The sequence below is a fragment of the Psittacula echo genome, assembly GCF_963264785.1.
Source record: "Psittacula echo genome assembly, chromosome: 6".
Classification (NCBI taxonomy): Eukaryota; Metazoa; Chordata; class Aves; order Psittaciformes; family Psittacidae; genus Psittacula; species Psittacula echo.
The window spans coordinates 25,227,304-25,245,055 of record NC_137743.1 but is presented as its reverse complement, the minus strand read 5'-3'; the positions used below and the strand labels follow the sequence as shown (position 1 = coordinate 25,245,055).

The 17,752-nt window shown below is 47.1% G+C and overlaps 1 protein-coding gene across 1 annotated transcript in view; it reads right to left on the bottom strand.

Annotated features, from left to right (window-relative positions):
* Nucleotides 1-17,752, bottom strand: part of MARCHF4 (membrane associated ring-CH-type finger 4) — a gene marked incomplete at its 5' end in the record, with an annotated part of 104,857 nt that overhangs the window by 29,434 nt on the left and 57,671 nt on the right. The window lies entirely within an intron of this gene.

Here is a 17,752-nt window from a genome sequence, read left to right as displayed (position 1 = left end):
AAGCACAACTCTTACTAGACACCAGAGGACCCACACTAGACCACAATCAGTGGACACAGCTCTGTTGGAGACCAGATGCCACTGTTTCACTGCTCAGGTTTGTCTCTCTGCTCCCTATTTCAGAAAGCATGTTTGGTGTGGGGATAGCTGTGGGGCAGATTGCTGTCCTGCTCAGCCCAGGGTGGCTTCCTCGAGCCCAGCCAGGCACAGACACAGCAGTTCTTGGCCTCTCCATGCAGGTTAGCTCATGCCAGCCATGGAGGTGCACTCCTCTCCAGGAGCTGGACTGAGCCCAGTGCTATGCACTACCTCCCAAGACTTGCAGGCAGTGGGCATTTGCAGCGTGAGACACAGGAGTCTCCTTTCTAATGTTCCTGGACTGGGAGGGATGAACCTGGCTGTGAGTGGCAGGTGTGTGCTTTGGGTCCAGGTCTTTGTGTACTCATAGCCCAGCAGGAAAAAGGTCCTCAAATTTCACACATCCCCTACTTCCCCCAGACAGTCTGTCCCGAAGGTGAGTCATAGTGATGCATAGCCAATAAGGCTGCCTATTTCCACCCTAGAAGCGAACGAGATGAACAAACGGAGTCCTGGCTTGTGAGAGACAGATATTTATGAATGGTGGCCAAAACACTGAACCTCCTGACTCGCTCCCTTGTTTCTGGTGTAGCTTTAAACAGGGGATCCACAAAACCCCAGTATTATTCTGATTCATCTGCTATCATTCTGTTCACCATGGGACTAAATTCCTCTCTGCACACGCAAGCTCAGGAGCTCATTTTACAGTCATTTGCCATCACTTATTTACGGAAGAACAGAGCCACTATATTTTTCTCCCCACCTCTTAGTATTTAAGAACTGCAGTATAGATTCCAGTGGTGTGCTCCATGATTTAAAAACTTTAAAAGGTAGAATAGGAATATCTACGGGATGGGAAGGCTGGCATCATACTTTCAGTGTTGGGAAGAGGATATTTCCTCTAACACCCCTAGATCAGCCCCATCATTACCACTGATGGAGCCCCAGGATAACAGACCCCAGTGTCTGAGGCTGCTGGACACAGTCAGCTGTCCATCCAACTGCCTTGGCTTAGAAAACCAGATCCTGCTCTTGCTAACCTTGGTGGGAAACTGCCTTAGCTTTCAGAGTACCACATCAGGTCTGAGAACCTGAGGAACTGAGAACCACACTGGGAACGAGTGCTGGGTTTTTTAGGAAACCTAATGCAAACAGTTTAATCAGTTCATTTGCTTCAGCTGGGTGACCTAAAAATGTCACCTTCCATGAAATTTTAGCAAAACTGTAAATAACTGTTTACATTACAGAACCAGGCTCAGCTCTACCTGTCACTGCTTTTCATTACACACTGGAGGGGATGAAAAGGGAGAGGGGGAGCAAGGAGGGTTGTAGAATCTGTGAACTTTTTTCACCTGGAAAGGTGTGACAGGACAAGCCAAAAGAAGGGAAGCAGGGAAGGATGAGAGGGGAGGAGGGTGCATGTGGAAGGAGCATTGACACTTGGAACTCAAACTCCCAATGTGAGGTGAAATGTGATGCATCCCTGCCTTTCTCTTCCCTCAAAATGGTGAGTGAGAGACCTGAGTTTTGTCTAATGAGCAGCTGGAGGCACCAGTGATGAGGGATTAGGAACGGGGCAGAACTGAGCAGGAACTAGGAGGAACAACCTCGAGGCAAAGGCAGAGGAGGAAAGCTGCAGCTGCAGCCTGGACTCACATTGGCTTCTTGGGCTCCGTAATAAATGAGTCTGTGAAATCTAAGCTTGTCTCTTCTGAGCCAAAAGATGTCCGTAGATGCCCTACACTGCCGAGGGGACTCAGTCCCCTTTCAATCTAGGCAGTCCTGCCAGCTCCTGCAAGAGCTCAGGACTCAACTGTGGAGATGAATCCCACAGTTTCTTGATCTTTTGCAAATCCAGCAAAACTCTGATTTACCACGTTTTCTCCAGCCATGTGAAATATTTTATCCTTCAGTGTGGCATATAGCTATTTTTGCATTCTGTGAAGCCCTATTCTGTCCACAGCAGGCATTTGTAAAACACTGCCACATGCACACACACAAGCACACACTCCTATACCAGCAGAAAAATAAACACCAGCAGCATATTAAGGGAATAAATCCCTTGTACAGTAAAAGAGAACAAGCCTCCTTGCTGGCTCTACAGTGACCTCAGGAACAGTCCATTGGCTGTGGTACACATGAAGGATTTGTTGCGCAGAGACCTCTGCTAAAAGCTACAAGCACACAAAAGTAAGCCCCAAATGAGGTGCAGATCACAGCAATTAGAGACGGAAATTAAATCCCCATGGCGATTTCTGTAGGTTTGCAAAAGAAAGCTCTGCACAGCATATTCTCCAGTGCTTCAAATAACAATGTTCCCACCAGTTCCCTTTGGGGACTGCTCTCCAAAGACCCTTTGAAGGCTCTACTTCCCAACACTTATTTTGGCAGTTTTCCCTTTAGAGTTACACCCCACTACTTTAATCAGCATTTCTGCTTTGTCAGAGAAATGTCCTCCAGCTGCAAGCTTCATCCTCAGCTTGCTCAGTACCATCTTGTTCCCCCGAAACAATCAAGCGGGCTTTGGAATCAAGGCACCTGCCTTTTTTTTTTTTTTTGTTACTACCCAAGTCTAACTTTGGGCTCGTTTCAAAGGTGAAAAACCAGAGTTAACAAAAGGGAAGGGTGCTCTGGCTTTGGCCACAGCCATCTCAACATACAGATGAAATACTCTTCCCTATATATTAGTCTACTTCTGAGAAAATATTACGCAATTATATAGAATATTATTCCTTCTTTCTGTCTGTGGTGGGAGCTGGTCTCTAGGAGCAGCAAGGGCAAAGCCAGGATGAACTGGCTTTACCCTGAGATGGATGATACTGCCGGAGATGAACGGGGAGTGTAGGTCTGTTCCAGCTCTGTCCTCTCCTTATGAATTCCCAATCTGTGCCCATTGCAATGTGTCAAAGTGGTTAACGATTATCTGGGCCCTGCTACTTTAAGTCTACTGGGAGGAGTTCTGAGAAAGGATGGAAAAAAATTATTGCCAGTGTGTGCTTCTGATGCTTGGTACATCCAGGGAGAAAATGATGTCAGGAGCAGCGTCACCCCTGTTGAGTGCTGATGTCAGTGTTTCGCCTGAATGTTTTGTGTGTCAGTGCTGGAAGCCCATCCACACATTGCTACTGAAGCTGCAGCAGCTCACCAACCAGCAAGCACTCATGGGATGTGTTCCCAGGCCTATTCTTTCAACTATAAATGAAGTATAGGAAATTTGCCCACCTGCTCTCTCTTGAACATGGGGATGATGGTGTCACTGGGACAGTATGTCATCTTCTGGCATATCCCAGCTCCAGCTCGCTGACCTACACCTGCTGCCTGGGCTGCTCCTAAGCACCAGCTCAGCTGGAAAGAGCAACATCTTGCTACCACAACTATTAAAGCAAAAAATCTGAAAACCAGTGCAAGCTGTACAGGTAACTGGGGTGGCTGATGGTGAGTTTAACACCTGCAGTTTTTCCTCAACTGTGTGTTTTCCATGCTCAGATGTACAAAGGAGCATCAGTCATCAGCATCGCCCAGTGCCCTGGACCAGAGCAAGGCAGTGAGAAGATGCTGAAAGAGTTGTTCACATCACAAGGGCTACCATCTCTGTCTGGATATGCTCATGCAGCTGCCACTGCTCATGGGAGTAGCTGTATGCATGGATCTGATTGCTAGAATTTATCTGAGTTTGTCTTGTTTGGAAAAAGAAACCGGGAATATTTAATTTCAGGTCTTCAACTGAGTCTCCTAAATACACTTAAATCTTCACATTGAATTTAAATGTAATGGGAAGTTTTATTATGGCAAATAAATGCCAAATTATTTCTATATTAGGAACATAATTACAGAGGAATGAAGTCCAATGGCAAAGAAAACCCCATTGTTACACAGCTGGTAAACTTCAATAAACATGTACTAATGATCACTCTGTCTTCACACACACTTTCAAGAACTGCCCTTCCATCATTTTAAACTAAACACAGACATTACTATCAGCATCTTAAATGCTTCCCTGGAGTACCCTCCCGCGTGCAAGCACAGTGCCAACCAGCAGCAGACAACAAGGGGCTTGAAATAAGTATCTATAAATATATATATATTGCATTAAATTCTCCAGCATTGTGGGAAATTGATGCAGAGTGTGGACTGAGAGAGGAGTGGGCTTACCTCTCCTGTGGTGTTAGAACAGCAAAGGACACAGTTATGTACCTCTGTGGTGAGATGGCATCTCCCAGTAACCTGGGCAGAGCTGGGTGCTGACCCCAATCTCTGTCTTGGCAGCAATTTGCTGAGAGACTTTTCTTGGCAGGGGATCCACCAACTGAGCAGCTCCCTAAAACCTGGGGAACCCATAGGAAAATCTATGCTAGTGATTACAAAAAGACACCACTCAGAATCCTTGGAGCTCCTTTCCCATCCCCAGGTGCCACCACTGCTGCCATGCCACCTCCATGACCAGGACTGGCTCATCCCACAGCTCCCCCACAAGACCATGCACTCCTGCTCCTCATCCCCATGGCAGTAGGAACTGCCACAGCCTGGCATGGCAGCATGGGGGCTCTGAGATGGGTGTATTTGATGCAGCTCTACCTTTTTGTGGTTTTCTGCAGTTTTCAATGGGTATTGGGTTCATATATAGGGTTCTGGCAGCCCTGCGGATGGGGCACTTCTCCCTAACAGGGTGATGACTAATCTAGCAACAAAACACAGGCATCTCTCTGCCTATAGGCTGGGTGTGAGCAGAAAGGCAGCTCGGCTGTAATGCACCCAGTGAAACCACCAGGCACCTCTCTGGGACCGTAAGGTGTATTCTGGTGATGTCTGGAAACACGGATGCTGGTCAGGAGAGGGACATGTCTCACATGGGCCTGAGCTGAGACAAATGTTTGTTCCAGAGCAAGTCCTGTCTGGAAAGCCACCATGTCTGCAGAGCTCCTGATCCTCTGAAAACAGCTCTAATTGTCTTTCCACCCACAGAGGCTGCGAGGAGCACCGAGGCTGACATGCTGCTCAGGCTTTTTCTGCACCTCTCTGATGAAAATACAAGAGGCTGCCGCCACAGCTGTGGGAGGGAAGGGTGGGACCTGGTCCGCAGCCCCCTTCTGCAGGAAAACTCATCCCACCGCTACTGCAAGCAACACGACTTTCCGACGGAGCAGCTGCTGCCCACAGCCTTTGGCTTTACCATGGCCAAGGGGAATTTTAAGTGATCTCTGCTACTTCCCACCTCCAGTGTCTTGTGCCTGTCACTGCTGCTGGGACAGATGGATGGATGGACAGAGCCAGAGGTGGCAGCTCAGAATTTGGGAGTGGGATGGAGGAGGGAGACTTTCTTTATCTGAGCCTTACGAATCACCACGGGGACTTTTTGTTGCTGCAGAGCTAGAGGACCATCACCCCATCTGGGCTGCTCACTAAGGCATCAGCAAGTTTTAAGCCAAAAGATGGGTTTTTTTTTGTTCAAGTGGATGACTCAGGATGCTCAGCTATGTTGGAGGAAGACATCAGGGAAAACCCCTGTGCCTCCATGCCCAACAACAGTTCAGGGATTCAGGGGAGAGGCATCTGGCCAAACCCCATCCCAGGGCTGTGCCTTGGTCAGCAGAGCACAGCAAAGCCCCACAGGGACCCTGAGCTGCACCATGGCACTGGTTGTCCTCTTTACCAAATTGCCTGGCTCCTCCTCTGCTACCTCTGAATGGGATGTTCAAAAGCAAGACCCCCACAGCACTGCCTGTGTTCCCCCGTGGCATCCCCACCACTTATTAACAAGGATTTGTGCCACATTCAAAAAGCCTGAGGGCAACCTCCATACTCCACCTTTCCCACAGGGTAAGCAATGGTGCAAGAGGGTTGGGCAGGGCCAGTCTCCTCTGCATGCAGATCAGCCCTCCAGCCTGCCAGGGAGCACAAAAAAGGATGGCTTTTTTCCCCCTTTAATTGCTAAAACCATAAAGAACTCTGCAGGACAGGAGAAAATGAAGACAAGAAATTTAAGGCAATTTCAAGAGAAATGAAGATGAGGAATAAAAACTCAGGAAGAAAAGAAAGAAGGAGGAAGAGGCTTGAGAAGATCATGGCGCAGGAAGCCCATCGCATTAGAGAGTGACGAGCCTTTGGCGCTGTGACTCATTCTGGGAGCAGTCGGGAGCGGTGGCTCTGCCGCATGGCTCTGCCCTCACTCCTTCACTGACTTCCAAGGGAAGGTGATTGAACGCAGCTCCACAGACTTAATGTGAGCTGTCAGGGAGCTGAGGCACATTTGCGCAATGCCTCAGAAATAGAAAAAGCAGGAATGTTGCAGAGTTTAATATGAAATATTTGGACATAGCCCTACCCTTTCCCATTCGAAAAAGGAGGGAGGGAATGGGATTTAATCTAGGCTAGGGCTCCTTCAATATTTACCTGATAGTAACTTGCTCATGTGTTTGCCCACCCATAGGCAGGCACAAACCACCAGCTCTAGGCACATCCCATCCAAAGGGAGCTGGTACAGGTAGAACAAGATATCTCATGGTTTAACATCAATTTCCTTTAAGGGAAAGTACTTTAAAGGAGCAGAAAGCACACATTTTTTGTGAGAAACAGAGGATCACAGGGTGTTTTTTGTGCAATGAGCTATGGAGGATTTTAACACCTGGTTTCAAGCCAGTGAAAGATGATGGGCAGAAAGCCCTAAGATGTAAGTATCATCCGACTATGAAAGGGGGACAGCATGGAAAAGGATGCTGGGGGCTGGTTCTCACCTAGGACAGCCACTGAGAGGGAAGGATACCCTAAAGGTGTCTTTAACTGAGAGGGAAGATGCTGAGCTCCACCTCTGTGTGCAGGTCCTGCGAAAACACTGGCCTTCCAGGAAGACATTCCTCTAAACAGGAATCCTGATCCATCAGTCCTCAGAGCAAGAAAAAAAAGCAAACACAGGGACCTGCAAGCAGTCCTGTCACGCTGTTGCTGCCACCACTGAATCCAAGAAGAAGCTGGGACTGATCCAGCCCTGTGCCTAGCAGATGGGGCCAGCAGAAGGGTTCTACCAACTTCAGAGAGGAGAAAACATGGGCCATGACTTTCTGCAAGTGTTTTTCTCCAGCAGTCTGACAGCAGTGTCCCTGGCTTTGTTCATCAGCAAACTGGAAGCCATCATTTTGCAGTCTGTGCAGTCTGGCAGTGTGTCCCCAGTGTACCTGGCCAGTCCCTCACGCCTCTGTGGCATGAAACATTGCGGTCCCCTCCACATGGACAGAGCAAGTGACCAGAAGCTGGAGGTGAATTGCCCCCTGCTCTGCTCACTGAACCAAGCTTCACGCTTTGCACCTTTACAGCTCCACTACCTTGTCCTTTCAGAATCAGCCCTTGTGGGCAGCCAAACTCCAGGCAAATTAATTTCCTAAAGCTGGAGAACACCCTTCCTAGGGGATGAAAACTTACTCAACAGAAAAGACATCTAGTGGACCAATGCTGCAAAGGACCATACCACAGCCTATATGTACCACTGTCAATATCACACCTGCAAAGAGGCCCACCATCCTGTCTCCCTGCCACAAGGAGGCAGACACCAGGTTGTCCCAGTTACGCACAGGTGTGTTTGCAGAGCCCAGCCATACTCCGTGCCCTTGCTCTGGCAGCTATCACAAGCTTTCGGCCAGTCTCAGCTGTGCCACCAAAATATGAGTAGAAAAGGTTTTGAAAAACCTGTTCCATCAGAATAAAGTCAAACCTTGCCCAAAATATGGAATAACAAAGGATTTTCAGGAATTATCAATAGCCCAAGGAACAGAGAGCTTACAAAATATAGATCACATTGGGATTTATTTGCTTTTCTCTCTACAGAAGGATTTCCACAAGAAAAATATCTTTACTTAGGTGTTCTAGAGCCCACTTCATTCTAATATCATGGAACATATTTTTGATTAGCTGATTTAAGTAATTCTTACTAAATGTTGCTCAGTGGCAAGGAATCAAAAGGCAAGCATCTCAAATATCACCTGCTGTGCCTCATCAGGTCTGATAATAGCATCGATGAAGTGAAGAGCCTTCAGTGCACAGAAATCACAGCCCTGTGCATGTGAAATTGAGATACCTGAACACCAGACCACTTGGGTGTTCGAGGAAGTTCAGCTTCAGACTTATCCTGAACACACAGAGGAGCTGGCTCAGCATCCCAGAGAAGTGTTCTAGCCTGTAGCTCCTGGACTTTCACCCAAAGTATTGAAGCTTTAAACTTCTGTAGATTTAGTAAAGACCACATCCATTTTGTGAGCTAGAACAATCTAGTCTCTTCTGAAAGGGAAATCTGCTGTTGTTTTGCTCTGGTTATTCTTAATTAAAAAAAAATAAATATATTATTTCAGGCAACACTTAGATTTATTCTGTGTGAGAAAAAGAGTGAGCACAATTTTACTCCCTAGTATGGTGGGGTAAATCTGATGTGACTCCATGAAGCCAAACAGCTCTTCAGCACAAATCAAGTGCCCTTAAGTTATGGCTTGTGGTAAATTTTCAACCAATTAAAGAGGTCTTCTATTTATTTTTTTTTATGTGCAAATTGCTTTTTCAGTGAAAAAGCCTCAGCTAAATAGAATTCTTCTAAATATACCACTTCTTTTCATGGGGAAAAATAAGGCAGTAATTATTCCTTGTTATCTCTAATCCTTGGGGACCTTCACCTTTCTGCTTCTTCAGTCCTCATCAGATCCATCAATGCGTATTTTGAAAGTTCTAAGTATAAGGTTAATGCTTTCAGCATGCAAGTACCGTATAATGCAATTCTTATCAGAGATGTGCTTATAATTCAGCAAATTGAACTTTGCAGCTACTTCCCTGGGAAGCTGTTCATAAAGATACTCAGCTAATGGCCGTTTCGGAAAACATTATGCTGTCAGCGGAGCAGCAGCCATGGCAAATCCACAGAAATGGATGCTGGTTTGACTCTCCAGATGATAGATCCCACTTTTAAAGAGAGTGAAACAAAGAGAGCAATACACTTCTTCTTTTTCTTTTTTTTTTTTTCCTGAGACAGCTGAAAAACTTTTCAACATAAGAGCTAAGAAAAACTTTACTCTGTATTTGCCTCATCTTTCCACTTTCTTCACAAATGGGAAAATGGTCAGGTGCTGTGGCAGCCTTACAGCAGTGAGATCCTCCTCCTGAAAGTGCAGCAACTGCTGAACAGCTGCTTCATGCCGGTACCATCAGTTCGTCAATGGATGGGAGTGGAAAATGAAGGTACCACAGGATCTAGGGGTTCCTGTTTGCCATAGTACCCTCAAGTGATCCCCAGCCAGGACTAAGGGCAGTGGGGTGGGAACTGGGGGAGCTGTGTGCACATTCAATAAGTAGAAGCCAAAAATAAAGTGCAGACAGAAGAGCAGAGCATGTCTCAAGTATTTGAAGACAGCGTTTCCCAGCTGGGAGTGGAGATGGGGATTTGGCAGGAGAGGCCACCCCAACAGGTCTGGATGGGGAGAGTTATGCAGGAGCTTTTCCTGCTCTGCCCCAGCTGGTCAGGACCAGCAACTCAGAGATGAAACCTTCCAAAGCCATTCATGTCTCCAAAGCCATTTGTGTCTGCTGCTCTGTTGAGTAGTGCTGGGACAGGGGCAGCCACTCAGGCTGAAGGATGAGGGCAGCATGGCGTGGGGTTCAAAGCAGAAGTGGTAAAGGGGCAGTGAAGTGGGAGACAGCACATCACACACAGGGCTGCCACAGCAGCCAGGGAGCTGGGATATAAAATAATGAGCATGGTTTGTTTACTTTTAGCTTCGGTAGCGCTGCAGGACTAAGCCGTTTCATTAAGACATGGCCTGATCCGCTTCTCCTTTCTGCCTCCTGGTCTTGAGGAGAAGAATACGCAATTACAAAGTTCACTCATGTAGAGCCCTTCAATTACTGGGTAACTCTGCTATGGCTTTTCCAAATGTTACAAGACTCGTGCAGTAGGACATGATATCTGAAGTAATTCATTTTTCATCTGCGATTAGCAGAAATTAAAATGGTCTCAGAACATCCCAATTTATGTGAGATCAAGTTCCTCATTACTACAGACTGTCTTAGTGGAGAAGGCATTTATTTTCAATGTCTCAGGCAACCCTGAAAGCAGAGATGCTGAACAAAAATATATGAAGGAGGCAGCAGAGGAGAGAATAGAGGCCCTCAGGGATCACAGATGGTAGAGCTCCAGAGCCTTGCCTTCCAATCCCTCCATAAGGTCACTTAAATGTTTGGCAGAAAGTCAAAATGCTTGTTGGCACAAATGTGCACAGGAGGTAAAGGCACCTCCTTTGGAAAACGATGCAGTTACAGAGTGAAGCTGAAATGCCTTTACTGGCAATGAGATAAAAATTTTAAATATAAAACGTTTCTTCAGTAGGTATATGCCGAGCTGGCGGGTGAAGCGGCAGCAGAGCAACTGCCAGCAGGATGCATTCATGAAGGAGTGACGGATGCTGCTCACAAACCCCAACAGGCCAAACCAACCACCGCTGGTAATACATCTTCAATGGGATCTGGGGAAGGACCCATGGGGCTGGGGTGGGAGGTGTCTGCAGGGCTGGCAGCTCAGGGTCATGCCTGGGGGAGTCACAGGGCTGCAAATTCAATGGGATAACCAATGGCAACATTGGAGCAGCTGGAAAAAGTGGTGGGATGAGGGAGGGGTTGCCCCTTCAATTTCTTCCTACTTTAAGGCATCCTTGGTACTAGAAAAGTAGGTGAAATCCCATGGGGAAATGCTGGGATTAGGAGGTGGGTGAGCAGGCTCTTGCTGACTCTCAGCACCCTCCTCTCCACTCCACCACAGAAGTATGGTCCAGAGCTCATAAACCCATAGGCTCATTTAGTTGAAGTGCAGTAAAAATAGACCATGGGAAAGGAGAAGAGGCAGCTTAATCCCCAAATCCCTTTGCCTTGCATGACAACTTTCCAGCTGAGAGAAGCTCTAGAGGATAGAGCTGAAGGTAGCAGTGGTGCTGGCTGCACTATCGCCGGCGGAAGCTGCACAACATTTATTCTGAGTTTTCAATGCTGCCCTGGCCAAAGGCCTTCTGTATAGAAGCTGCATGAATCCATGTGTTTCACTCTTTGCCTGCATATACCTCCTGTTGAAAAGCCTTGTCATGTTTTCCTGCTCCAGCTGGGGAATACAGTTTTCGCTTTTGCAGGTAGAGTATAAAACAGATAGAAGTAAAAAGTAGACATCAATGTAAGCGTAGCCGTAACACCAGTAAAGTGGGCTACAGAGGCCATTTTTGATTTCTTCTTTCAGTCTTCCTTTTGCACAAGAACAATATAAGGTTTATACGCCAGCATTTCTGGTGTAGCTTGGAAGACAGTTGGCCTTGATGGTCTTAAAGGTCTTTCCCAACCTAAAAAATTCTATGATTCTATGACTGTGTGTGTAAGAGTGAAATACACACACAGGGACATGAATATATAAAGCCAGGGCTTTGAGGTTTCAGCACTGTCAGTGTAAAGATACTAAGCATTACATAGGGCTAATATATTATCTAACCCTGCAATAAACTTTTGAAGATACACTGATTAGTAATTTGCATATTAACAAACACATCAACACTGAGGCAATGTCAGATGTTATGCACGGCTATGTTCCACTCCAGAGGTGGCTGAATTTCAAACAGTGGCCAAATGAGTTTTATCCCTCAGCATGAAAGATGCCCTATTGAAATACGTATTATTACCCCCTCTGTTGGTGGTCTTTATTGTGCTTTGTCAAATTGCTTCTCCTGCTCCCTCCCCATGGGATTTGCTGAAACCCGTACATGGGATTTACAGAACCTGTTTTTCCCACGAGGTTCCTCCTACCACACCTGGATTAGGTTATTTAACTCAGGGAGCTATGTCCAGTCAGACTGGGCTGTGATAGGTCTTCCAACATCCTCCTTTATCTAGAGGGTAGCTGCCTTCCTCTGAAGGAAGGAACAATCTCTGCAACAACTTACAGTTCCCTTAGCAAGTCGTGTCTCTGCACATGAAGTGTCAAGTACCTGTTCCTGGCCAGGCTTTCCTTTTGCCTTGGTAATGAAGCCAAAGGCATAAGCAATGAAACTGCTGCTCAGCCTGCTCTTGGGCAGCGTTGGGGGAAAAGTTTGTGTGCAGTGACCACGGGTTACAGCCACTCAAGCTGCACAGAGACACCACTCCATCACACTCTCCAGGGTAGAGATTTTATTGTCCTTCTAACCTGCAGTCAGCTTTTAGGATGGGATTGTCATTTACCTCCACCCAGCTGCTCTACTTCACTTCCTGGTGCACCAAGCTAAGAGCAACACAGAGATGAGATGCTTGGCCAGCCCGCTTCCCTGACAATGACCTGCTGTCTTCTGGCAGGATTAGTTACTCCTTCACTACCATTAATGCTGCAAGCAGCTGGGAAGCAAGACGGTCACCAGCTGGGCCATCAGAGAAGGAGGAGGAAAGAGGGATGCTGGTCTCATTGCTTTGCTCTGGGTGTTATGGATGCAAAGTGTCCAGAGGTGCAAGTCCCAAGAGCTGAGACCTTTTAGCGAGGTGCTCCTAGGCTTCAATATGCCAAGAAGATTTTAAGAGGTTTTTGAAAGTTCGTGGGTTTTTTTCTTGCCTTTGCAGAACTGGGGCTGGTAGAGAGATAAGCACAGAATGATCACTATTCACAGATGTGTATTACCTGGAAGAAGTCTCACTAATTGTTCAGATTTGTGTTGAGGGCAGGGTAGTGTGTAATCAGCTACTCATCTGCTCTTTGGTGCTGAACGCTGAGAAGTTGTTTGCAGAGCCAAAAGCATTCAGGCAAGACTAAAGAAACTCATTACTCAGCCATCACCCTTCACTGCGATGCTCCAGGAATGAGAAATATCTGCAGCAGCCAGGCATGCTCCTTGTGGGCTACAGCACACTGGGAAGCACAGCCGTCTGAGGTCAGCATGGGAAAAGCAGGTCCTGGCTTTGGCTCTTTCTCCTGCAGTTCTGCTGATGACATGCTCTTGCGTTTGAGGCAATCTCCACGTTGGGATCCTTGCTCTGTGTGTCAGGGTAATGACTCTTATCCGCTGCAGATGGCCAACCAAACACTTCATTTATCTGCATTATTCAAGGACTTTAAGATCTTGAATAAATAAGGCTGTTGAAGAGCAAATGATTAAATGTGGCTGGCCACCCATCTGCATGGACATTGATCTTCACTCGTGCGCCTTTGCTGCTCTGGCAATCAGAGTGTGTCCCAGCCTTGAGCACTGAGGCAGCCCATGTCCACTCTGGAGGAAGGTCCCATCCCTTGCAATGGCCCTGTCCACCTGCAGGACTGTTTACATGAAACATGTCCTTCAGAGTCATCTGGAAGCATTATGTTAAAGCAATTTGAGCCTTTGAGGGAAAAGAAGTTATCCTGCTAGTGAGGGGGCTTCTCTCATTGAGTATGCTTACACTAAATCCTCAGTCTGATTTCTGTGTCCTTGCTGAAAAGAACAGGCAGTGGGAGATGAACTTTTTATACTTAATTTCCAAAACTAGTACCTCCAGCTACCATGCAAGCCTCTGGGAAGTGCTAGTGTTCAGTGAGGTTCCTGGCTCTGGGAATGGTAGAAAGGGGTCGAGGTGCCTTGGCAGAGACATGGCTGCATCCATGCCTCCTGCCAAGCCGTATCTGCCTTCATCTCTCACATCCTCGCGTTTCCACAGGCAGTAAATTCACTCAGAGATTGTCTTTGAAGGGCAGTGAGTAGGAAATGAAAGCAGTGGTGCCTGCTGGCAAGGGTACCTGCAATCATCCTGAGAAGTTGGAGGATTTCTGACAGTCCCAGGGCCTGGCGGGAGGAAATGCTGCTTCTGCGTTCTCCAGATCCTCTCCTTGTGCTGGGCCACCATCCCTCAGCTCTGCCAACAGCCAGGGAAGCTGAGCGGGATCTCCAGGTGGGACCTGCATCCTGGTTTTCTCTGTCCAGGATCTACAGCAATTTTTCCCTCCTGCTGCTGGGAGGAGAGCAACAGTTTTTTAATGTTTAATTTTATTTATTTTCTTTAATTTCTTTGGAGATGTCGGAGATGAAGGTCTGCCTGGTAACAGCACTGATGAACACAGGGGGCAGGTCTTGAAACATGCTGTGCTACGCTGCCACGTGTTTCAGGCTGGCTATATTGTAGAGAGCAGGGTGCCCAGGTTGCTCCTGACAGCTTGTTTTCTGGTTAAATTCATTGCTTAATAGGAAAAGAATAATAAAAGTCCAAGCCTGTGACTATTAGCTCTGCCCATTGCTACAGAGGGGAACTCACCTCCCCCTTACCTGATTAGATTGCAAGGAAACAGGGACATAAGCTAAGCGAGATTTTCCCCAGTGTGAGCCAGAAATACAGGCACGTTTGTCACCGAGGGAACGATTTTATTTGCACAGCCTGCAGGTAACTAGGGCGTGTGAAGGCCACGCTCAGCGCTTGGGAGGCAGCGCACGGGAGGCAGCGCACAAAAAGGAATGCAGAGAGGAAGCGGTCACCTCGGTGTAATGTGATGAAAGGGAGCGAGGTGTGAAACTGCAAAGGAAACAGACGCGGAGAGCTGCGGTGTGAGGAGTAAACACAGGCTGGCAGCAGGCGCCGAGCCTTGCCCGGTGCTACTGCACGCTGGCCACAGTCGATCGCAGTGCTGGCTGTGCAGGAACAGCAAGGCGGCCACCCGGGGAGATCTGTGGTTTGGTTTTCCCCATGAGGCAGGGATAAACTGCAGCTAAGACTGAACGTGTTTAAGTCACACCACCTCGAGACTGCCGGCAGGTCCAATCCTGCCTTCACCCGGCTGATGCTTTGACTATTTGTTTCAGGCCTTGGGATTTTTGGCAGGGGGATCTCAGGGCTGGTTGGTTACCTGCTCATTGTCCTGGGACACAAGCCCTTCGAAGCAGGGCTTTGCACTGTCCCAGCTTTGTACAGACCTTTGCGCATTGTTTTCAAGAGCCAAACCCAATATTTTCCCTGCATCAACTACAAAACAAGCTCAGATATGCAAAGCCAGTCACTCAAAACTGCCTGAATGACTCTGCCATAACCTTTCCTTTCCTCCCTGTCTGCTCTTTACATGACCTCTCTACATACACCAGTTTCTCGTTTCATCCCAGACTATTGGGAGGACATAGCAATAGACAGCTGCTTACACTACGTCATGCCCTCTTCTCTTGGGAGAAGCATCATATGGTACAGCCATGAAAGATGATGGGGGCAGTGTCTGGGGACAAACAGAGGAAGCAGAGGGCTATGAGGGAAATGCCATTATCTATCATCAGTTTGTGTGTACCCAGGCTTTTTGCACACTGATACTCAGTTATATGGAGGTTGTCACACATAGAAAAGCTCCCCTGTTTCCACCAAGCAGTGGGATCCTAAAGTGCCCTGGAATATGAGAAGAGTCTTATTACAGCCTTTGTTTTTAAGTATTAATATTGAATTAAAACTAAAAGCATCCTGGCTAAAGCAGAAAAAGTTTTCAGAGACTGAACTTCATAAAATACCACTTGAGGAGAATGTGGGATTTCTCCAGCTCAGACATCCTCAGCATCACAGCCTATCAGCAGCTGCAATGCTATACCTTGCCAAAAAGCATCCCAGAACTTCTCCTGTCCAAGCCTTCCCTTTAACTTGGTTATTAAAGGCACCTGTGGAAAGCCATGTGTCTCATTTCCACAGCCCTGTCCCTTGTTATCAGACACACCTGAGCATCCTATGTACACCCTTTAAGAGTGGAAAGTAAGGCTGATTTAGGGTTTGGATGTGGTAGTAGGATTCTTTCTTGGGGGAGTCTCAGGCTACCCACTTAGGAACAGTACCAGTATCCTCAGGAGCAGAGCCTCTGTAGCTGAATTGCATCCCAGAGCAGCTCTGAGGAGGTACTTTCAGAAGCCACTACTAAGGCAGAGAGGTTGCTGGGTGTGGGTTTACTGTGGGACATGTAAGAATGTAGACATGTGGGAATTTTTTGCTGGCTCATTAGTGCTGCTGCTGGCACTTGGGTGGCTGTATGCTTGTCCAGTTCTGCTGGTCTGGCTGAAAACCAACCTGGGAAAAACTGAAGGCTTTGGTGGGCCAGAGAAGGGCTAGATACACAGAAGGGAACCTGTTCTTGGAAGCAGGGTGGAAGGGGGTTGAAGTACGTGAAGCCACTGTATAGGGAAGAAAAAGTCACCTGGTGCCTGCAATGACTAGAAAAAAATCGAAGACCACTCTCTCATCATGGAATTTGTTTTCTTCCCCCAAACTGGCTGGGCAGCCCCTAGAGTCACTTTGGAGCTCCTGGGGACCTAGTCCACAATGCAGCCAATGGAAACATAAGCTCTGCAATGATCTGACTGTGATTCCTCCTGCGTGCACATTTACTCTGTATGTTTCTCAGGTACAAAATCTCTCAAGAGCAGATAAATGGCTGAACGTGAGTAGAGTTGGCAAGAGCTTTCTAACCTGGTGCTAATCACATTTTATCTTCAAGCTTCTGTGATTCAGAAGCCCCTCACAGTTCTCCAGTCCCTAGAGGAGACTTTCTGTTCTGCACAGTGCAAGACTAGAACATGGAACTCCCATAGATACGAAGAATGGTAGGTTATGTCTAACCTGCCTCACCCTTGTTGTGTTTTAGGTTCCAAAGTTGTCTCCTCTCCTGTGAACTTGAATAGAGACAGTCAATGGTAATATTTTTCACCAGAGAGCTCATCCAGGTCTGATTTCTTTTGTTGTTGTTCCTCTCTGATCCTCAAGACTTTGAGATAATCTTATGGCTAAAAATCAGGTTTTTTCTCCATGAACCACTGTTTCTCTCAGGTTTAAGCAATGAGGCTGCTTACCCTGTTTTGGCTGGTGCTCAGCATCCTTCTCTCTCCATTTGGGACTTGCGGACTTTCCCTCCTCATTCTAACATCCAGCTACCTCCTGGGGCTGCCCACCATGAACTCTTCCTGTGCAACCAGATTAATCCAAGTATCTGGTCTTTACTTGACACAGGTTTTCCTGTGGGTCAGGCTGGTTTTTTTCACCACTATCAGCTCAGCTGATGAAAGCCATTTACCATTTTCTACAAACCTTGCTGTGGACTACAGGACTCCATGGAGAACTGAATCTCCCTGCCCTACCCCCACCGTCATAAAAACGTGTTGTCACAGCCCTGCAGCCTTTCAGGTAGGTGTTCACTTTTCTTCTGTGTAATTCTGCTGTAATTATGTGCTTTTGAGTTGTGAAGTGGTTGTTGGCAGTGCTAACGCTGCTACCTGCGCTTCACGAACCTGCGATGAGCCACCACTCAGCTGACCTGTGTTTGGCTCTCTGCAACCACCACAATCCATATTTATCTATCTTTTTTTTGCAAGTGTGACAGGCTAAGATATTGTGAAACTGAATACTGAGACTCTTGGGAGCAATTATGAAATCTGTACCCCAAAGACTTCCTCCACCTAATTCTGTATTTTCCTTTACACTTTAAGCAAACTAATGTTGCCGGTATTGCCTGTGAGACAAGCCCTGCCAGGAGCAGGCCAGAGGTGCTGTTGAGTTCTTTGGGATGCTTTTCCTCGGGGCAAGGACCTTTTTTCTCTATTTTCCTGAATGGCTTGTTAGGTCCTGTTCAGGTGGAAACAGTACATATTTCACTTGGGAGTTACTCAGAGCTATCTGCCAGCCAAGTACTATCTACCTGGAACTATCTTGGAGGATGCTCCTCTGCAATTCA